Source organism: Ictidomys tridecemlineatus, chromosome 12 (genome assembly GCF_052094955.1).
Source record: "Ictidomys tridecemlineatus isolate mIctTri1 chromosome 12, mIctTri1.hap1, whole genome shotgun sequence".
Lineage (NCBI taxonomy): Eukaryota > Metazoa > Chordata > Mammalia > Rodentia > Sciuridae > Ictidomys > Ictidomys tridecemlineatus.
In genome coordinates, this window is record NC_135488.1 from 54,699,945 (window position 1) to 54,724,247 (window position 24,303).

The 24,303-nt window shown below is 37.8% G+C and overlaps 1 protein-coding gene and 1 non-coding gene across 3 annotated transcripts in view; one reads left to right on the forward strand and one right to left on the reverse strand.

Annotated features, from left to right (window-relative positions):
* The window catches only part of Ctnna2 (catenin alpha 2), a 1,061,169-nt gene that overhangs the window by 928,620 nt on the left and 108,246 nt on the right, over positions 1-24,303 (reverse strand). The gene's annotated exons all lie outside the window — the stretch shown is intronic.
* On the forward strand, positions 13,851-13,952 carry LOC120885145 (U6 spliceosomal RNA). Its single transcript, XR_005727653.2, has one exon. It is a non-coding gene; the product is annotated as a U6 spliceosomal RNA (small nuclear RNA).

Consider the following 24,303-nt stretch of genomic DNA (forward strand, 5'->3'; position numbering starts at 1 on the left):
AGATTTATTGTGAAAAGGAGAGGAAGAACAATTTCTAAATTTGTTTAGCATTCAAGAATCAAGCCTGGAAAATGTGAACCATATTGCTCCTTCTCTAAGTAATGAAATGCTAGTTAATGAGATTTTCATATGATTGCCTCACATATACAAATGGGGAAACAAGTATAAAAGAGTTAAGAAAGTTGCTCAGGATCATACAATTTGAACCTCAATTGTCTTGACTTCAGAGTGTATGCTCTTATGATATGGTTTAATACTTCTAGAGAGAATCCTGACCCTTAGGCTTATTCAAGTTATAGCTTGGGGACCCTGAATCATGAGAAAGAGATAGAGACATAGAGAGAAATAATTAAAAAAAAAAAACCTAGGAACCATTCCCTTCTTCAGGGAAGTGGAGAGGAAGGGATAAATATAAAGGGATGTTAGATTAGAAGAGGGGCATATCATCAGCAAGTGCCTAATACACACATGGAGCTCATGGGAAATGTGGCCCTACTTCCTGGTTGAGACAGGGCAGGTCTTGTGTTCCGTTTCCCCAGGCTACCTTGGTCCTGTGTGGTAAGCATGGGATATTGGCTGTAAGGCTAAACCAGCTAGTGCAAGACAGGGCTTTGACAAAATCAAGACAAGGCCCTGTGATGAGTTATGTCATGTAGACAAAATTTTTCCCACCGCATGACCTTGACCCCTTCTGTTATACTTATGAATGTGTTATATTACTATGGTAAATGGCAAACTGCAGATCTTAAACAGGGAAATTACCCTGTATTGTCTAGGGACACCCAACATAATCAAACTGAGACTTTAAAAAGCATAATATTTGCTTGGCTATGGGAAGAATAGGGAATAATAGAGATAAAGCAGAATTGGATGTTAGACATGTGAGGCAGAAGGGGAAGGCAGAGAGATTGGAATTGGAAGGCAGCTGGTAAAGGGGTGACAGAGAAAGCATGAAAAGGAAAGCAGCAGCCTCTGAGAGCTAAGTGTGTTCTGGCTGAAAGCCAGCAAGGAAAGGGGATCTCAGTCTTACAACCACCAGGAACTGCAGTTGGTGAACATCATGAATAAGAGTGGAAGTGGAGCCTTCATAAGGAAACATGAACATGTATCAACACCTTGATTTCAGCCTAGTGAGATGATAAGAAGAGGATTCAGTCAAATCTACCTGTGTTTCTGACCGTCAGAGACTGATGAGACACTAAATTTGTGTTGATTAAAGATGCTAAATTTATGGTAAACTTTTACTGCCACAATAGGAAAATATCATAAGTGGTTCTCAAATTCTCTTAGTCTGGAGTGCATCTGAGAATTTGGATCCATAACAAATTCCCAGATGATGATGCTAGCACACTGCTGGCCAGGAAGCACTTTTGAAGAACCTCTCTTTTAGTAATAAACCATAGTCTCACATGCCATGGGCAGGAGTGATCAGGAAAATATGGAATAACACTGTGGAGACCAGAAGACCAATAATAATAACACCTACTTTGGGAGAACTAAAAATAAGTACTCCAAATATGTTGTCTGAAATATGATAGTGAATAAGAATAGATAATGACCAGGCAGTGGGCCCGAGTTAAGATCTTATTCACAGGCAGAGACCACACTAAGAGGCTAACTGGTATAAATATTAATGCGTACCATCAAGGTCTTTTTCAAATGTAAAAGACCACAACATTCCAGCCAACTGCTCTGTCCCCAAGAGGCAAGAGAATGAAAGGAGAGAGTGAACCCAGATGGGAGTTACAGAAGGATTAAAACTCAGGCTAAAAGAAACAACCAAGAGCCTTGATACTTTTCAATGCCTGTTCAGCATAGATTTTGATGAATGTTCATACCCCAAAATCATATAAGCCTGTTAACAAGCACATCAAAATGGGTTTTCCTACTCTCCACCCCCTCTCTCATCTTCTCACTTAAATAAATCCTGCTCCATTTACTCTTCTTTTCCATTATTGTCTGTGGATTTTATTCTTCAAATTTGCGAACAAAAACCCAGAAGGCAATTGGTGAAATGGGAAATCTAGTCTCATCTCAAAACTCCAGTTTCAATAGTAGTTCCAATTTTCTGTTACTAATAAAGAACAGGACCTATAACACCCAAGTACCCTACTATAAGAGAGGCTTTTTCTGGAGTTGAAGTTAAAGGAGAAGTAAGGTGAGACCTGATTTCCATTGCACATACTCTGCTACAGTGGAAGCAGGTCTAAATGGAGGTAAGAGACGGAGGGTACTTGGGACTCCTTCTTGGGGTACCCTTTGTATAAAGATGGCCTGCATAATGAACAGACCATGGAAAGATATTGTTACTTGTTTTCAATAATTAACTCTGCTCATTTTACACTTGTTTCCTCTTACTTTGACTATAAGGAGAGAATGTATCACCCATCACTCTCCTTTACAAAACTATTCAAAGCCCTGGCTCGGTGAACTGAGAGGTGACCCAAGTTGCAAGTCACTGCTGCAATTATAGGATCTGTCACCACTTTTATTCAAAACAAAGTGATAGGCAATTTTCAAATAGTCTGCTATTTGTGGAAGGGGTGTGGGGCAAACTGCTACTGTTAAGTGAGGTTTAACACTTCCCTCAAGTACTATAGTATCTGTAAAACCTCTATTATAGCAAATCCATACCTTTTAAGGAAACACTCAAAAGAAACTCTGCTGAGCAGAAGTATCATTCTAATAATTTGAAAAAGCTACAATAACACTTCTGTCAATGCATAAATGCATACTAAGGAATGCCTTAATAATTTTTAAAAACACATATTAACTATCGAACTATTATATCTTTCTCAGTGCCTCGTTTTGCTTATACCAAATAAATACAACTTAACAAAAAAAGAGAGATATATGAAGAAAGCTCCACATTTCAACCCCTTCCAGGGGATAAATTGAAGCTAATAGTATATAGTTAAGAGTTGCTGATTAAAAAGAAATAACTATGACCATGTCTTGTTTATGTGAGTTTTTATACTTACAACAAAAATAATATGAGCTAACTTAATAGAAATTCACTACTTCTGGAGTATGCTATTTGGAAGTCAGTAATTTGAAATTAAAAATGAAAGCTAGGGATTCCACCTTTTGGGTCCCCTTCTTCCTCCGGGAGAAGTCTTTTCTTCTGTCCTTTAATAAATTTCTACTCTCTACTCTGGCCTTGCCTCGGCGTGCTTCTTTGGTGTTATTCTTCAACATCGGGGAGCAAGAACTCGTCACCGGTCAACAGTGGTAACATATTGGAGGTCCCATACCGAGATATTCTGCACCGAGGTAAGCGCCTCTCTACGCGCCCCATGTCTGTTTGAGGTGCATCTTTCTCTTTCTTTCTGGAGGGTAAAGTGGGCACCCGTCGGCTACTTAAACGCAACTAGTGCAGCCGCCACTCTACAAGACTCGGGTGAGAGGTTTCTCAGCCTAAGCAGCTCTCAATCACCTGTTCGGTACAGAGCAGGCATGTTGGGTTCTGCCAAAGCAGTTTCCAACTTTTCTGTCTGGGCCTGGAGAGCAATTGGCGTGAGTACACAGTGTCCCGAATCCCGATCTGCCTCGGATGCGTGGAGGTGGAGGAAAGAGTTTGGAACAACTGCGGAATCCCGGTCTGGGCTACTCTCAGACGTTTCCAAAGGTTCCTTTCTCTTGAGCCCTCTCCCGACAGCCCTCAGGGGTATCTAGGGTGATCGGTAGATGAATGGCACTGAGGGAAAGCCCCAATCACATTTGCCTCCGTATGGGCCGTGCAACACTCCCAACCCCGCATCCATTCCTCCTGGATGCTTCCCTTCCTTCGCAGGTCAGAAACGTTAGCAATTCAGGTTGTAGGACTGAGAAAAAGGCATGGGATAATTAGTAAGATCTGCCCAGGTTCTCTAAGGTGCATAGTAACTTTCAATAGTCTGTTTTACCACCCAATGTTTAAAATGAGCTGTGTTCCTTAAGCTGCTAAAGAGAAGCATTTTTTAGAATCAACTCTGGTAATCTGCTAGTCTACAGAGCAAAGGCGAAGGCGACAAAGAGCACACGATTCAATGGGTTTTTAGTGGCCAGGAGGAAAGCAGTAAGGCCCTTAAGTCTGAATCCTCCCAGGGTCTTTGGCACAGGGCAAACTGAGACCCTAGCACTTTGCTAAAGGGGACCAGAAACCCCTTGGCAAAGCCAGGTGAGAGACGGGTTTTCTGGACCGTTTAGGAAGCTCAAGGTTAGGGAGACGTCCCTAAGGAGAACAGTTTTCTCCGGCGCAGCATGGGCGCCTGAGTCCTGTTTTCCTCACTCAGACAGGAGCTTCTCTCTCCAATACGCTAGGTGTGCCACTAGCCTGCGTATTGAAAAATTGGGATAGATTTGAACCTCAGACACTCAAGAACAAGCACCTCATTTTCTTGGCCTGGCCTCAAATACGAGAAACCTGGCCACCAGAGGAAATATCAATTTTAATATCTTTTTACAGTTTGATAAAATTTACAAAAAAGGAAATGGTGTAAGGTGTTGTATGTTCAGATTTTTTTTGCTCTAAGGGAAATCCTAAATTGTGCCAACAGGTGTAAAGTAAACTTAGCTATGATATCTGCCATGAAAAAAAAAAAAATCTTGGACTCACTGAGGAAAAAGAATAAAAAATTTGGGCTAATCAAAGTACATACACCCCTCCCCCTTTAAGACCTAAGGCAGATTAAAAACTGATGCTACTGGAAGGTTAAGAGATATGCCAGATTGCCTGGGATTGGATCTATCCAAAGGAGCTAATCTTGCAAGTGAAAGGGAAACTGAGGAATTCCCAGCAGCTGCCAAAGCCATTTTCGCTTTGGGGAAATTTCCTCATAATTTCCCTGCACTGTAAGAATTACTCCACCTAAATGCAGTAAAAGTCAGTCACACTGAGACCCTCATGTGAGAACATCTGGTCCACTCATGGGAAATCTAAGGTGCCACTGATAGGAGTCATAATTAAATGAAAATTCAAAACCTGGAGAGATATTTTCTTATATGGTCGGTTTTAAAGGTTATTATAGATTGTTTCTTGGGGATAATCTAGGCTAAATATGTGTCTAAAAGATGTTTCATTGTAAAATCTGGTATCTAAATGAGTTTGAAACATTGCATAATCTTGCAGTTAAAAGTTAGGGTTAGGTAATTGTTAAGTTTATGATTTCAGATAATTCATGCCAGAAAACTTAAATACTTAGGATAGAAAATTAAAAGAACTCTACTTCCAAGTTGGCAAGTAACTCCCAATCATTGTTTTATTTTTTCATCAATTTTTGAACTGGGTAGCCTAAGGAGATTTCACTAGGTATACAGTGCATTGATTTGGACAAGGATAGTAAATTATGATTTGGTATCTGTTTCTCTCAGTGTGTAGGATTTAGGAAAAGTGTTGAATTAAAACATTGGTCTGGCTTACTAAAATGACATTAATTAGCAACAGTCTTGGAAATGTAATTTTAGATATACATGGTAGTGTGTAGATATTTTCCAGGTGATTTAATGTACTTTAGAAACTTCAGAACAAAAAAGTAGCTTAATGATCCTGAAGGAACTTCTTCTGATGGTGGCTTTTATAACAAGAAAGATCTTATTTTCAGTTTTGTGTGAGCAAGTTTTTCTAGTGTAGAAAGATATAAAGATGAAATTTTGTAAATTGTATCTTATTTCTACTTCCAAACCTGAAAATTGTGACTTATGGTTAAAATGCCTTAGACATAAAGTTTCTGGTCAGAATTCCGGTTTTCCCAGTCCCTTCCAGACCTCAGCCAGGGCTTACACTGATATGCAAACAGAAGCAGCCTGGAGCTCAGGCCCAAGAAAAAAAAAAAGAGTAAAAGTGTCTTTTACCTGAACTCAAACTAGATTAAACCAAAGAGTAAATTGTATGGCATTTACTAATTACTGGCCAGTCAATTGTTTCTAGGACTTTTGTCTTTTCTTAGATTCTATATTCTTTTGAGCTCATGATTTTGTTCCTACAGGCAAGTTAATGTTTTTCTGATAAGTTCTAGTTTTGATCAACTGGAGTTTTTTTTTAACATTGCAATGAGATTTCACCTGAGAAATCTGCAAGGCCTTTTGTGTTACGTGTTACACTTGTGTTAGTGTTGTATGTCGGTATGTCTGTGTGTATGTCCATATATCATGCAGTGATATGACAATTGACAGATGATGAGCGCTCATGAAAAATTAAAAATGGATCCAAATATCTTTGATTCATGTGATTCAAATGGCTCAATTTAAATTTGGTAAATAGATTAAAAAAGGAGATCTTAAATTAAGCTTATAAATTATTCTAGGTGTTCAAAAAAAAGGCCCTAATAAATGTCTATGAAATAATCTGCTCAGATTCAAAGGTTTACAAGTATTGTTTCAAGATGTGAACAGAAGGAGGTTAACAGATGAAAGAGAAACTAGAAGGTTCTAGATATGGATTTAATAGAGGGAAAATGTGTTTCTGGATTGAGTAATTAAGAGGGTTTAAGTAAGTGATAAAGAAGGTCTGTGCAAGTTGGTTATAAGTTAAACAGCTGGTTAAACAAGTGCTGTTGTTTTAAGAGAATTGTGCTATGTTATTCCTTTAAAAGCTAAACTTGATATAAAAACATCAATGTAATTGGTGCCATTAATGTGTTCATATCTTCCAAATATACAAGTCTGTAAGGTAGAAGCTTTAAAAAGAACATTATATCAAGCAGGTATGGAAGTTTATCATTTGTGTTCTATAACTGGACTTGTTATCAATAAGTTATGTAAAGTTCCATGTTACTTTTTACATTGAGATACAATTTAAATGTATTTGTAAGTTAATGAGAGCCTAATCTATGTGAAGGTTTTATTGCAAAACACAAAAGTCCTTTGCTACTTTTCTACAAAAGGTTAAAAGCTTTCAGCCTTTCTTTAATTCATGTTTTAGATGTGATATTATGGTGTGTTAGCTAATATTCATGTAAACTTGAGCAACAATTTATGTAGGCTTTGTAAAATGTCTAAAAAGCAAAGATCAGCTTCAAAACTATTTAAGATTTATGAAGAGCCCCACCTTAAGATTGAGATAAGGCTCTATATCCCATCTCACTGTATGTGAAAGTGACTATAAAAAAGTAGACCAGATTTCAGTACATTTAGAGTTGTGTCCAAAAGTTTGTTTTTGTCAGGATCTCAAACAGGGGATTATAATGTATAACTCTGCCAAAATTCAAGGTAGCTATTACATAAACTAAATATGTTTTTATCCTAGTTAGTTTTGTTTTGTAGTTTGCTTTTAGATGGTCTAAGGATTCCCTGTTAATGTTTTAAAGAGGTACTGCTTTAAGAACTCACAACTTGGGTTAACTTAAGATAAGGAGTAACCACCTACAAAAGAGAGATAGACATTAAAGTCCAGTACTCTTAGTATAAGGCTGTTGAAACTTATTTGCTAGATGTTTAAGATTAAGTTTTAAAATTAAAGTTAAATTAAAGGGGCCAAGAAAACCAATATTTGGCTCTTGCCCTCTGAGTCAGTCTGAATCAGGGATAGGGTCTTCTCCAAAGGGCTCTGCAACTCTAGGCCACATAACCTCCTGATCAGGGAGATTAATGAGACCAGTGGAGGACAGAAAGCCAATCAGTGCATTTGCTGTAAAGAGGAGGATCATCAGAGAAGGGAGACATCCCTGATGCTTCCGAGGGAAGGCACATGGTCAAGCAAGGCCTGAATCCATCCTAGCGCAAATGGCACTAGCAGAACTGAGAAGCTGCTGTGAAGTTCCCGAGGATTCCCAGAGACTCAGCTGACTGTTAACAATAGATGAAAACAAAGTCAGTTTGACTTGCTTCATCTTAAACACTTAGCAAAGACAGTCAAAGCCAAAACATAGCTATTCCTGGACATTTTAAATAATTATAATAATTAAATGTAACCTCCAACAATAAGTAAAACTGGAGGCTACAAAAGAGATTCTTAGGTAGGAATGCCTGATAACTATCAAAAGGAACTGCCAGAGTAGTTTTTAGTTTAAGGCCCACAGATATTCCTAACCTACACAGGTAGGCTTGGTGTTTGTTAGTATGGTTATCCAGCCCTAGGTAACAAAATTTAATAGACACAGGTCATACTAGTAAAAGGATTTTGCAAGATCAGATGATATTAAATTAAACTATCCCTTAAGGGAAAGGACATCTGTAACCCTAAAAGTTAAATGTTGTGTTTACATCGCTGACATTTCTGGCAATGTGACAAATATCCTTAAAGATTTACATGCTCAGATAGAAGTCATGTCCTCAACTTTGTCATGGAAACAATATCTTAACTCCTGGTTCTTGGTACTTCCTGGTGGTAAACATTGTTAGTCTTTGTCTTTGCCATCATACTCATTGGCATATTCCTGTGCTATGGCATTTATTGCTGCATCAATCTGGTTCCAGTACTAATGAATTCTTGTTTCTCTTATAGACCACCCATCACTTGAATGGCCCTCCAGCCTATTACTTCTCAATTGGGCTTTTAGCATGGACCACTCGATAGACCCGATATTTTTAAAGGGGACTCCAAACTGCTTGCCCCGACATCGCCCCTTTTGTCAGCCTGAAGAAGCCAGAAAGATTTTTCTTCACCCCCTTTCCTTACAGCAGTAAGGAGTTCCCAAATTAGAGGGGGGAATGAAGCCAGATTTAAAGTTAGGTAGTTAGTGTAGTTAGTGTAGTTAGGTAAATCGGGTCTAATACCGAGTGAAATCTAAAAATGGAGGCCATGCTGGGAATGACTCAGGGAAAACACAGGACAACTCATGGAATGTTAATGAAGTTCCGAAAAGGGCCTAGGCCAAAGTCCACCTGGAAGTATTAATGAACAGCCCCCAACAGATTTGAAGACAGCCCATCCCAAAGAAATGTTAATGAGCCCATCACAAAGAAGTGATAATGAAGTCCTTCCTGCTCAGACTACTTCTTTGGCCCTCCTGTGTCCCACCCCTCAGGCCTTCCAACCTACATTCCATGACTGAAAGAACTATAAAAAGGGGAAACAACCACACTTCCACAGATTCCACCTTTTGGGTCCCCTTCTTCCTCCGGGAGAAGTCTTTTCTTCTGTCCTTTAATAAATTTCTACTCTCTACTCTGAAAAAAAAAAAAAAAATGAAAGCTAATCTGTCAAATTCATTTCCTTGATTCTCACTGCATTCATAGTTCCACAATTTAAATTCATTTTGGAAGCATAAGCAAACTCCATCAACTCCTAAATTATGGATTTTGTTTTCCATTTGGGTGTGAACATATAAAATATCAAGGTAGGCAGTGCACTCCACATGCTATGTCAGGTTTCCAATGTCCTAATGAGAACTCAAATTGCTAAACAAAATGTATGTGGCCAAATGTTAACATTATTCTATTTACTTATTATTCTGCAATTCAGATTTGGGCAGTAGATCACAACAACCCAAAATCAGAGCTGTTAATATTCCAGATATCATATTTTGAGGAATTATCTTTACAGTCCAAAAGTAACTTCAAATTATTTAATAGAAGCATGGCTTCTTTGGCAATTAACCTATTCTCTGTCCCTCTAACCTCCTGTAAATTAGAATTCCATATGCAATGATTATGTAACTCCAATCTCCCACCAGAATCTTAACATTTCATTTTCAGAGTACGGCAAAATATCCACCAAATTGTCCTCCTTTAGATGTCTGTATAATTCAGTCCTAACTAATTATCTTAAATGTTCCTCTTCTAGGGAACTGGAATGATTGACTGCTTAATTTTCCAGCTAGTCAAAGTACTCTTTGTAACAAAGCCAGTGCTCTGTGTTCTAACCCTCAAAATAAGTTCTGCTCCAACTCAGCTTGGGCCACTTGATAAGATGAGATTCAGGACTCTTCCCAAAGCTCCCACCTGCAAGACCTTCCTCCTCATCCTCTGACATCTAAATGCTGGTACCACAATGTACCTTTTTCATAACTCTTAAAACACGTCCGCATTTACAGTCCTAACAGAAGATCTTAATATTTCTCTTCACTGGCCCATGAAGAAACGGACATTCCTTTGACTTAGACTATTAACTCATTGGGGCAAAAATGAAGATTGTTCCTTTTTTTCTATCATCTCTAAGACACAGGAGGGTATTAGGTCCTTTGCAAATATTGATCAAGTACACACATAGGATATAAGACCTAAGGTATTTACCTATTTTTTTTAGTATCAATTCTTTATCTTATGAATTGTGCACACTATTTCCCCAAGATTATAGTTTTTAAAATGTCTTTCAGAAATAATTTTAGACCTACCGTTTGTTCAATACTTCCTAGGAACTTCAAACAACTGATATCATGATAATTGTTTAGAGAATATCATTTATACTCAGGTTTCTTTTTATTTAAGTACTTTGGAAAAACAGATGCCTGAAGTACTTAAGCTGGATCAGTAATATTTGTTTATATGCTTTAAAACTGGGTTCCACTCTTGTTCAGGAACATGTTAACTTTGGGGCTTTTTTCAGGAAACAAGTGAGATCTACTTTCTTTGAAGTCACTTCTGCCTCTTAGGAAGCCTTTCTTCTTATCAACCCAAACTGCCTTTTGTCTTCGAGGCTGTGTTAGGTTCCATCAGCTTCATGAAGTCTCCCTGTACATGAAGGCCCTCGTGACTTTTCCTTTCTCTGTACTCCACCAATACTTAAAATGGCTGCCACTAGTCTTTTGCTTGAACACAAGTTGACTTATATTGTTCTCTATTTGTTTAATGTAAGTTTTTTTCTTCTAAACACACCTAAGGACAACAGCCTCTGCCCCTTCACAGTGTCAGATATTCACTAAAATTGTACTAAAGCTGGGCTTGGTGGCACATACTTGTAATCCTAGCAGCTCGGGAGGTTGAGGAAGGAGGATTATGAGGCACTAAGGAACTCAGTGAGACGCTGTCTCTAAATAAAATACAAAAAAAGGGTTAGGGATGTGGTTCAGTGGATAAGTGCCTGAGTTCAGTCCCTATTTTTTTTTTTAAACTGTAATAAGTACCTGTGGACTTGGAAATATATACATATATCTTTGGAAGTATATCTATATTTGAATCATGACTACAAAAATAATGGTCTTATGTGAAGAGTTTTAATTCAATGCACACCTTTTGAAGCCATTTATCTGAAAAAGCAAAAAATGTGATTTCCTCCTTGAATGACTTCAGTATTCTAGCACAGAAGTCATATCCCATAACCCACGTCAAGATAGAAAGTTCACTGTCCCTTGCCTCATTCATTTATCCATCCATCATTCATTCAGTGCATATGTACTAACCTGCCAGGGCGTGAATAGCCCTGCCAGAAGCTATGGGAAACACTCAGGTGAATTATGTTTGCTCAATTTTGATTGATATTTGTAAAAGCAGAAACCACTCACCAGAGAGCTTTGCTTAGAGAGTGAGTTTAGCTGGGGATGGGCATGTTTGGGACCATCATTCCATTTCAACAGGGCATTGAGATCAGGTAGTAATAACCAACAGCATTTGCTATCTTGATGGACCCATATTAGGTAGTTTGTTCAGCAGAATAATGAGGAAATAATAAGTACATTTTTAAATTAATGACATAAATACTCAAACCAGCAAGGGAGTCTATAAGAAGACACTGAATTAACTCCAGGATGGACAGTCAAAAAGAAAAAGTAATCACAATACAATATGAAAAAAAGTGAAGATATTTAAGTTGGAGCTATTTTAAACAGTGAAGAGATTATAAGAATACTTAATTAGTACCAAAGAATTATTTTTTTAAACTAGGGATTAAACGCGGGGATATTTAGCCTTAACCACTAAGTCACATCCCTAGTCCTTGTTTTGTTGCTATTGTTGTTGTTGTTGTTGTTGTTATTTTTTTGGTACTTGGGGGCACTCAATCACTGAGCCACATCCCTAGCCCTACTGTGCATTTTATTTAGAGACAGGATCTCACTCTTTTTCTTTTTTTTAAAGACAGGGTCTTGCTAAGTTGCTGAGAACCACGCCAAGTTGCTGAGGCCATCTTTGAACTTGTGATCCTCTAGCCTCAGCTTCCTGAGCCACTGGAATTACAGGCATGTGCCAAACTTGTATTTTTAAAGCAGGAGCAAATGGATTATTATATTGTATTTTAAAAGTCAAAGTTAAATCCACACATGTGCTGGTGACTTAATAAGGAATTAGACTACAGAAACTCATAAGGAAATGATTTAAGCCTAATATCCCTGCCTCATGCAGTTTTCCAAGTAGTAAAGAGGCTGCTTATTCTCTGGAGTGAATGTAAACAGGTACTGCTTTGCATACAGTGGCAGCTATTCAAAACTTGCCTGCATCTTGCTAGCTCTGTCCTTTCCAATTGAATTACAGCACTTGAGAGGTCATACCATATTAGAGTGATGATATTTGCCTAGAAGTCTTTTAAAGTGAGGATTGATATTTTAGCATCAGTGGTCTCAGCCCCTCCATAAATTACCTTGTTAAATCTGTTACTACAGAAAGTTGTAAGTGAAAAACAGAAATAATAACCCAGGTTTCCTTCTGGTCATCTGTGGCATTTAATTCAGTGTGTATGAGCCAATAATAATAATAATAATAATAATACCTCAGGTGACATGCTTTTGTAAACTCAAAAAAGTAAAATATCATGGCATTTGGGAAATGCAAATGTGGCTCTGTTAAGTCTCTACATTTGGAGGCAGTATGATCCTTTCTACTAAATACATGATAGTTACATTTCACAGCAAAAAAGATTTTCCTGAACACTCCCAATCAATGGTCAAAATTTATTAACATTAATAATAGTTTCAAGTTCTGATCATCAAATCCTGGTGTTCCAGAGTAGATGGGAGCCCTCAATCATTGAGAGTGACAGCATGTATACAAGATGTCGAAGCAGGGGGTCACTAATTCATGCTGAGTGGTCACTCCTAGTAGCTGCTGTTGAGGTACTTCACACATATCACCTTATAATCTCTTCCCATTACTGTAAGACTACATGATGCTATACCAGGTTTGCAGGTTAATGGGACTAAACATAAGGATGTGAAGTCATTTTTTCCCAAGGTTAATTATGGAATTCAACCACAATCTCTTCCAAATTTGTGTTTGTGTAACTTTCTAAAAATGTTCAGTACTTCATTTCACAGGAAGTAACGTCTTAGGGAGAATTCAGGCTAATAACTTCAAGAAGCTTCACAGAAAAATACAGATAATAAATTCCTAATGTTTTAGCTAAAGTGTTTGGTGACTATTTTGGACCATTTAGTTTGCTAGGGAAAACCAACCCTTGACTCTTGGTGATACTCTTGGGATCTGAGAGAATGGACAATGGGTCTGATCCAATATGGTAGTTCTTTGTTTCATGCAAGTTCAAAAGACTTCATCAAATAATCCAAGACACTTGGGTATCAGCCATCTTCATTCCCAGGTGATCAGAATCACCTCGGGTGACACAACTGCAAATTCATCAGCATCTGTTCCCACCTTTACCTCATTCCTAGTGCCTTAATGCAAAATGAGGCTTCTTTCTTCTTCCAATTTCACCCAATTCCAACCCTTCCTGCCGACAGCCTTAATTCACCAGCACACTTTCTTCTCTGTGTGCTCAACCCTTCCCTAGCTCTTTACAGTCAATAGAAAGAAAGTCTTGTCCATCTAAAAATCTAAAACACACCCAAAGATTCCCTCGGCTTGCCACTCTTGACATTCTATATTTCCCTTTCCCTTCACAGCCCAGCTTCTTGAAAGGCTAGTCCATGATGCCTGTTCCATTTCCAGGCTACCTACTCACTCCCCATCCCACAACAATCTGGCTTCTGACCTCACCACTCCACCAAAATTAGCCCTGCAAGGTTACAAATGATCTCTCAGTTCCTGAAGCCAATGGATACTGTGTGGTTCTGGAGCTTATACACTAAAATTGGAAAGATGTAGAGAGGATTATCATGGTCTCTGGGCAAGGATGACAAGAAATTCATGCAGCATCCCCTATTTTTATAGTATGAACTCATTGTGTTATATATAGATATATATCTGATATAGAGAATATATTTGCATATGGAAAAAAGTCTAGAAAGATACGTATCAGAATTTTAGCAGTAGTTATGCTAAGTGATGGGATTTAGGGCGACAAATACACAGTTTTTCAGTTCCTACATATTTGTGCAACTTATATAATAATCACACATCCTTTATCTAAATAAAAATAAATGTCATCTCAAAATATCCAGGGGCTCATTTCAGTTCCTCTTTGACCTTACTGCAGTATTCTGACGGTATTGCTCTTTCCTTGATGGTAAGCCACCACACTGTCTTAAGCTTCCTCTACAGCATCTTATTCTTAGTCCTCTTAACAGCTTGCTCTTCTCCACCCATGCCTTCATAATGCCACCCTGAACTCCATCACCGACCCTCTTCCATCCCTACTCTTCACAGTGTCTAAGTGGCCTCATTCACATCAGTGGCTTATTTGATGCTGAAAATTCCCAAATCTTTTTTCTGGCATTCACAGATCTTGCCTGAGTTCCAGCCTCCGTATACAATTTTCCAGGTTTCTGGGTGCTTCAAATTCAACATCCTTGAAAATAAATTCATTTTCTCCACAAGGTAGGTCCAAATCCTATAGTCATATATCCGTGAACAGAAGAAGCACTTGTCAAGCCCTGACAGAAATGTAGGGGTCATTTTTTTTTTATCTCTTTACTTTCTCTCACTATCTTCAAAAAAAAAAAAAAGGATAAGTTCTATCTCCACATATTTCACAACCATTACTTATGTCTTCTCTATGTCCACTGGCTTAATCAAGCCTCCACCATTTCTTCCTTAGATAACTGAAACCACTTTTCTAGTGGTCAGATACTTTCAATCTTACTCCCTTCATCTCTCCTCAATTCTGCAGCCATAATTGTTTTGCCAAAATATAAACTACATATATGTCACTTTCCTGTTATGTGATAACCCTAATTGCCTAAGGGTAAAGTTCCAAATACATTAACTGTCCCCCAGTATAGATCCTTACTCAGCTCTTGTCTACCTTCCATCATAAGACTTATGAACTGCTGGTTGTTCTCCAGATATCCCAATTTCTCTCATACCTCCAGTGCTTTTTTTTAAACTTGAACCCTGTTTTTCCTACTTGCCTATGGTTACCCTTTGAGACTCAACTGGGCATCATTTCTTGACCTGCTCAGGTGAACCTTTGCCCTCAGAACACATGAAGCTTCCCTCTAGTGTGCCATAAATTACACTCTATTTAATTGTTCTCTCAATTATCTCTTTCACTCTAGGATGCTGAGGTCCTTGAGGACAGGACTATAAATTTAACATTTTTTGAATAAACAGAGAGGTAAAAGATTGGCATAAAAAAGAAGCTACTTCCAAATGGAACTGATGCAAGGGAGACGCAAAATAAGGTCTCCTAAATGAACTTACCCACAAAATATCACAGTGTCATTCTGCAACAGTCACTACAGTACACAGAGGTATATCTAGTGGTATTTATTCAACTCCAACACCCATACCTTCAGGAGCTCAAAATTCAGAAAAAGCTCCAGAAAAAAAAAAAATCTCAGAACTTGATTCAGCCGTGCCTACTGAATAGCACAAAGTCTTCTGAGCAGGCATTTTATACCAGCAAAGCCATGATATAATTCAGCACACAAAGGTGAGAAGCCAGTCTCTAGTTATAACTCTTGTCTCTCTGCCACCCAAAGGATTCTGTTGGCAAATTGCCTGCTGCATCTGAAACCATAGGGCATCAACTTTATGAACCTAAAAGAAGCAGTTGGTCTTCTGGATTAACTTCTACACCAAAATAAATAATTATAATGTTTCACTGAGAATGATTTCTAGCAAATTATTTTCAATTCTTATAATACAAACCAGATCCGATGATACACTCACATGTATGATTACCTGGGGCTGATTTTAGAAGTTGCATAAGGACCATCAAGTAATGTTTATAACTAGGTATAAATACTAGCTTCCTCCACTGGCATTTCTGCCCCTTCAGCAGGGGGCAGGGGCACCGCCTGTGTTCTCCAGTTGTACAGAGGTGACCTATAATCAATGGGTAGAAAGTTGGCCCTCGCTGCTGTTTCTCCTCTGATCAAAGATAGGAATTAATGAAATGCTCCTGCTTTGACTACTTGGGAAACAGAGTATAGCTTCAATAGCATTTAAGATACAATTTTGTTTGAATTGTGTTATAAAAGACTATGTCTCACAAACGGCTTCATCCACCCCTTCCTAAAGCCCCCTACTCTTTTTTATAAACACATTCATAATTCATTCAGATATTGAGCATTCATAGGAATAGGTTAAGGCTGCATCCCTCTCTGGTAGAAGGAAAATAATCACAATCATTCTATGCCAAATATGTGGAACCTTTCTCTTTCCCCATCTCTTAGTACAAGTTTGGGAATGAGTCAAATGAATCTGAGAGCAAGTCAGCTGTGGATTTCTGGGAAAGATTTTCCTGGAGAATATACGGACATCTTATTCTCCCCTGTGCAGTATTATAACCACAATGACTCTTTGCAATTGTATATGACTATGAGAGGCAGTCGTGATAACACCAAGGATAAACAGGTAGAAGGATGCAAAAATACCTTGCTCTCTCATGACAACAATACATTAGATTAACCAAGGCTGAAACCATGCTACCTTTAATAACAGTAGCTATTATTTCATATTATTTGTAGCTAGGCCCTCTTAATATACTACTACTGATTGTTTTTTCAAATAATATTCCTTGTGTTCACTTGATGGCCTTGTGGAATATGTGGAGTGGATGGCAAACTACAGACCACAGGCTAAATCTGCCCAGCACCTGATTTTGTAAATAAAGTTTTATTGGAGAACAGCTACACTTTTTATTGTCTTATAGCTTCTTTTATAATAAAACAGCAGAGTTGAGCAATTATGGCAGAGACCATATGGCTCACAAGGCTGAAAATATTTATTATCTTGCTTTTTACATAAGTTTTTTTTTTTTTTTTTTTTGCTGGCCCCTCATCTGTACCACTGAATTTCAACTGAGGGCTATTTCACCCATATCATATTTCCCAAAGGCCATTTGGATGCCCTAGCTGTTGTGAAGTCCTACAGTGCCACAGTTGTTGAATGTTGTATAATGTTAAAGTCCCACAAAACAAATAACATATGCACACACCCAAAAGGTAACAGTGATCCTGTTAAGAAATACTATTCATGTCAAAATAGTAATCCTATGGTGAATGGAGCTGCTGTAGACATTGATGTGGCTGCATCACTGCAGTATGCTGATTTTAAGTCCTTTGGGTGTAAACCGAGAAGTGGGAGATCTGGGTCAAATGATCGTTCTGAGGAATCTCCATACTACTTACCATGATGGTTGCACCAGTTTGCATTCCCATCAGCAATGTATGAGTATACCTTTTTCCCTACATTCTCACCAACATTTATTGTTCTTTGTAGTCTTGATAAGTGCCATTCTGTGTAAGGTGAGATAGCTAAACTATGGAACCAACCTAGGTGTCCTTTAACAGATATATCTATCTATCTATCTATCTATCTATCTATCTATCTATCTATATATATATATATATATAAAATATTACTCAGCCTTAAAGAAGACAGAAATTATGGCATTTGCCAGTAAATGGATGAAGCTATAGCATTATCATGGTAAGTGAAATAAACCAATCTCAAAAAGCAAAAAGCTGAATATTTTCTCTGATATAAGGATGCCAATTCAAATTACAGGGGGGCGGGGCTAGGGAAGAATAGAGTTACTTTAGATTAGTTAGAGGGGAGTGAAGGGAAGGGAGGGAGTAAGGAAGAATAGTAGAATGAATCAAACATTATTACAACCAGTGTGATTCTATATCATGTTCAACCAGAAGAATGAGAAATTACATTCCATTATATATGATGTATCAAAGTGCACCCTACTGTCATATATAACTAATTAAAATAATTTTTTTTAAAACAAAAAACCATAGTAATCCTTAGCCGGGCTTGGTGGCATATACCTGTAATCCCAGTGGCTCAGAAGGCTGAGGCAGGAGGATCACGAGTTCAAAGCCAGCCTCAATAAAACTGAGGCACTAAGCAACTCAATGAGACCCTGTCTCTAAATAAAAAATACAAAATAGGGCTAGGGATGTGGTTCAGTGGTCGAGTGCCCCTGAGTTCTATCCCTGATATCTCACCCCACCAAAAAAAAAAAAAAATAGTAATCCTAACCTAACTATATACCACATCTTGGTTCACATGTGTTCTTTTCTTCATGTTGCCTATCACCTTGGCAACCACACGTCTGGCAGATTTACCGACACAGATAAACAGCAGACTAGAAGCATACTGGACATGCTACTGATCCTCATTACTGATTTGTTTTAAAAAAATTGAGGAAATAAATTTATCATTACATTAGGGGATGTCTTCTTTATTTAGAATTTTCTGGTTTGGAGGCTTATTTAGATGTAAACACGACATTCTTAGTTCTGTTCTAAAATACAAGCTGGCTATGCACACAGTATTTTTTGAGGCATGTTTTATTTTATATTCATGAATTTTTAAGTGCATTTCTGCTTCAATGTTACAAAGTGATTAAAATTTCTTTGGAGTTCCTTTTATATGAAGCAGTATTTTATAAATAATGATAATTATTCTAATTCCCCCTTTTATAAAAAGACCCTAAAACATTTTATTGGGATGAACTAAATTAGTCTCATTATAAAGATCTGAAATAAAAAGAAAACATGAAACTGAAACAACTGCAATGTTTTATAGATAAGAAATACATGTTCTTAACTATACAGTCAGCGGGAACATGAAAATTACAGGGGTTTAAAAAAAACGTGACTTGCCTTCATAAAGACAGTTCAAGGAAAGTAAAACAAATCTGTCCTCCGTGAGATACACTACAGATCCAAGAACTCATAATTCACCTACAAGTGCTATTTCAATCAAGAGATTGCAATAACAGCAACCAGAAGGTCAGACTGAGGCAGCACTTGAGTCAGAGCAGGAGGTGGAAGAAGGAAGCAGTTCAGTCCTTTAAAGAGTAACCAAATAGCACTTCAACTTTTTCAGATTTCAGCCACGATGTTGTCTGCCTCGATGAGTGTACAAAGCAATAAGAGGAAGGCACTAGGGTACTCTAGCTTCCCATGTGGCAAATATTTTCCCAGTTTGCTAAATCCCCTTTTCCTTTGAAGGTTTAGATGTCTTGCGCATTTGTAGAATAAAACATCTAAAGTTTTCCTGATCATTCAAGAAAGAGATGCCACCACCCACTCCTTTACCATCTGAAACAGCTCCTCCGTCTATATGGCAATGTTTTACCCTCAGGCTGTTCAGCAAACAGCTCTCTGGCCGGAGAGACAGGGACACTAAACAGTGCCCAGTTGTTTGAGTTTGGGTCTCAAGTATGAATGACCTACACACGCAAAAGGAGTATAAAATATGCCTCCTGTGAGTGTGCTGGCAGGGAGACTGTGTACAGAACTAGTTGTCTAATTCCACAGAGAGATAAAAACAAAATTAGGAGTTCACACAGAAGGCAAACATCATTATGAGCATAGCATATGGGAAGAAAGGAAAACCTCTAAAATGACTGTGTTTAGAGAGAACACTGCGAAAAATATACCAGAGAGAGTCAAACTCTGAAAAAACACAGCAGGAAGAAAAATAAAACTGCCACATGACACATAAAACCGGATCCTGTGATCTAAGAGAAAAGAACCCAGGATGATAGACTTTATAGTGAAAGCTTTAAACCAGTTTTCTATAAGGAAGATTTGAAAATTACTATCTAAACATATTATAAATTATTTCTACTTGTCATCTATTCATGCATATAGTAAAATGTGTATAATATGTGTGTGTGGGGGGGTGCTGGGGATCAAACCCTAGGCCTCACACAGGGCTTGCTAGGCAAGCACTCTATCACTAAGCTACATCCCCAGCCTGAAATAAATAAATAATAAATACATAAATTTTCATAAATATATAAATAAATATACATATTTATGTATGTATATATATATGTCTATATACATACGCGTGTGTGTGTGTGTGTGTGTGTGTGTGTGTGTTTGTTTGTGGAAAGTCCCACACATACATCATTGTTTATTATGTTGGCCTAGAATTCAAGACCCCTATGTACCTGTCATAAGGTCCTAAGGTCCAAAGGGGAAGAAGAAGGTATCTAAGTAATACCACTTTTAAGTTAGACCTGGGATTATGGAAAATAAAATGGTAACAACTGGAAAACATTTCTAAAATACACATAAACAAAAGTAGAGTTATCTCAAGTTCTACTCTTAACACATCCATGTATTTTATGCCAGAGCCTTTGTTTCTATGTTCCACATCACGTACATTCAAGATTTTTCTTTAAATTGCAAACAGTATGTATATGGTGTTTTAAACAACCTGTTTTGTTTACTTGTTTCTTGCATACAGAGGTTTTTAATATTAATGTGTATTTCTGAATATAAATAGCTGCACAAGAGAACATTTTATTTTTATGCCTATTCTCTATATTTAAGGCATGTGGACTATTTCCCCAGCTCTTTTAAACATACTTGGGATTTAATTCATAGAGGTGACTAAGACTGAAAGACATTCTATTACAGTCCTACAGGAGAAAGGCAATGCCATGCAAGGTCACAGGGGAAAGCTTAGGGGTCACAGAGGTACAGGGAGGTAGGGTAGGCAAGTTTGAACAAGGTAGGATTGGAGAGTTTGAATGATTTTCAGTGGGCTCTGGGCAATATAAGTGATCCCACCCTCACTGACTGGCACCTGGCCCTGGGATGACTTAGGGTAGGAGAAATACTGCCTTGGTGTGTGACAGAAAAAGAGGAAGTCTACTGTGGATGGGATGTGTGCTTTGGACTGGCTGATCTGCCTATTGAAAAAAAATATATGACCTCAGGCAGTTATCATCTTTAGGAATTAAACTGGTGTTTGGAGGGGTAGTCTCTCCAGGAGTGGAAAGACCCCAAGATTAGTCTCATAAAATATAGAAAATAAAAACATCACCATCACCAATATACTCCCACAAACAGATGCCCAGTGAGCTCCCTCCAGCACCCTCTCTTTCTCTGGTATCTATCATCATACTGAGACGCAGACCATGGAGGCCTACGGCACCTGGCTGGCTTTCTTTTCTAGGGCACTTTCTGGGATGGTTCTTGCAGATCTCCATGTCTTTGTGTCCGGACCGTCTCATGCCCCACCTCTCATGTCTTCCACTTTCCCTTCACTTCCCCTCAGCCACCCATTACCATCATCACACTCTAACCACATTCTGGGCCCATCAGTCACCAGCACCAGCACCAGAAGAAAGCAGTGCTGGCCACTATGATGCCAAGGGCTAAAATAATCATAATTGCTTTTTTAAAAAAATGATAAATTAACCCAAAGACAGAGATTCTTACAATATTTTTTCTAAAAGATAGCTAATATGTGGCCAAAATTTAAAAGTCTGGAAGAGCATCAGCACAAGATGGGGAGATACTCTTCCCTCTTCTACCCAGACAAGGGTTTTTGAGCTTAAGTTGGTACTGTACGTGTGAAGCTGATTTTATACAATCCATTAAATATTTTAATATTCATATCTTTTAATTCAGAGATTCAACTCCTAGCGATTTATCCTGCTGACAAAAACTATTCAGGGAAAGGGGCTCTTGTGATATCTGGCTCATAGTGGAAGAGACAGGGAAAGGGATCGAGCTGGAGAACAGGGAAGAAACGAGGTGAAGCAAAGTCTTGTAGGGCCAAGGCAAAAAAAGGGACATTGTTCTCTGCAGAACAGCAAACATGGAGTTTTCAGCAGCAGAGTAAAATACCTGATTAATTTATAATAATTTTTGTTATGTCTTCTTGGAGTGCATGACTATTCCTAGTGCAGATCTGTGAGGTTCCTGAAAGAAAGTTCTTGAAAGTGCAGAGTAGCAAAGCTCATGAAAGACTAACCAAAGATGGTGAAGCGGCTGCCTGTGAGACAGGAACAAAAACTCAAGAAAAAAAAATACTAATAATTCGAAGGGCAGGGAAAACATTGTGAGGTTGAAGAAGACTAAATAAAAAAGTTATTGAAGAAGAAGAAAAAAAGTATACCAGAGGTTGTTTAAAAGTTATGGGAGAAAAATTCCATCAAGGAAAACATCTTACAACAAACCAAAAGATTTTCATGGCTGAAAGAGAAATCAGCAGGAATAATCTCAATTTGCTTCTAAGTAACAAATATATTCAGCATGGACCATACTCTTAAAAGGACTGCTATTAATCCTTTTTTTCTTTCCTTCATTTTTTATACTAGGGATTGAACTCAGGAGTACTTAATTACTAAGTCACACTAATTAATTTTTATTTTTTAATTTTGAGACAAGGTCTTGCTATGTTGCCCAGGGTCTCAATAAATGGCCAAGATTGGTTTGAATTCACAATCCTCCCACCTCAGACTCCCGAGTCACTAGGATGATAGATGTGTGTCACCACACTTGGTGCTATGAATTCTTTAAAAGCATAGAAGTTTGACATTTTCTTTTTTTTTTTTTCAATATTTATTTATTTATTTTTTAGTTCTTGGTGGACACAACATTTTTGTTGGTATGTGGTGCTGAGGATCGAACCCTGGCCGCACGCATGCCAGGCGAGCACGCTACCGCTTGAGCGACATCCCCAGCCCGAAGTTTGACATTTTCAATAAAAACTTTTATAAAGAAAATATTCAGTTGTTTTACAATTGACAACTGAGTATTAAAGCAACTTTACCAATTTTAGAAGTTAATATTCTAAAAATTATGTTTCTGATTAAAAAAAAGTAGGTCAAAATATCAAGTAGTTTCCACAAGATCTCAAAAATTAGTTAAAATAAAAAATATTCTATTCTAAATAAATTCATGTTATAAAGAAATATATTTAATCTATTGCACAAAGAATTCATCATTACATATTGTAACATCCTTATGATTTGGCATAGTGTCAAGGCTATTCAAGGAATACCATGCGTCCCCTCATTAAGCAAAAGATCTGTACTAAGAAGTATATTTTTAAGATATCAAATATCAAAAAACTTGAACCAGTAATGCCAATCCTTTCACAATGTGCACACACTAAATAAACTAAAAACTGACTCTAACGATCACTCATCAATTAAATGTTTGGACTAGGACTTATGTGAAAAATTTCTAAATCATTTGAAGCACAAAGGATTAACTGAAAAAATACAGTATAGTAGAATTCCATTTTAATACCAACAACAGAAAGAAAGAGTTAATAGAGAAGTACCATAATATAACAAGGGAGGCTGACCATATGTTTATGAAGACAGAATTTATCTTGTGCTGTAATTTCAGTTAGGCTATCACCAGGCCCAAAATAGTGAAACTACATTTTATCTGTTCTACTGGATTTGTTAAACATGATGGAAAACCTGCTACTGGGGGGAGGTGGTAGCAGCAGTGTACTGGGTATTTAAGGATGAGACTCATCTCACAAACTTCCCATAAAATAGCTCAGAGAAAAACAGAGGCCACTGCCAATCATACCATAACACAATGCAAAAAAAAAAAAAATGTCTGGGAGATTCTTTATTCCTTGCACTCTTATGTTATCTTAATTTATGGTTTATAGCAAAATTGAAAGCCATTGCTGAAATAATTGAGAACCACACACTTTTAGAGTTGGAAGAAACTTGTTTCGTTGACACAACATGTTCTTTATTGAAGGGCAAAACCATCCATTATCTATAGAAAAAAATTTGTAACTCTTTTCCTTCACGTTTGGGTGATATGCCTATGTTCTGGGGTTGCTGCTTCCTCTATGAACATTCTGTATCTAAGCACAGGGCACATTCTGTTAGAATTGAAGATACAGGGATCACCTAAAAGGGCCTCTTGATGTCTTATGTGAAATGCTCCTTGTAGTATTGATTCCTGAGATTCACCTTCTGGCTAGCAGACATAAAACAAGGATGCAGTCCTCACAGATTTGATTCTCCACTATTTACTCAAAGGAGATGAAGCAAAGAAAAGTTCAAATGCTCCTCCTGACAAACACATACAATCAGCCATTCTCCAATTCCCTCAAGGTAGGGCAGAATGAATGTAGACTTTATGCAAAAAAAAAAAAAAAAACCAGAATTTTATTCTTCAAATCTGAGAGAACAGAGATCCAAGGGTCCCAGAGCTGGAGAATTTGACCTGTTAATTAATTATTTACAAGGGCAAATACTACTCTGGGCTAACTACTGTTCTCAATTTATTTATCACCACACCAAGCAAGTTCCTGGAGAATATGGGATTACTGTCACCTGGGGACAGTGTCAGCATTATCTCTGTTGTCCCT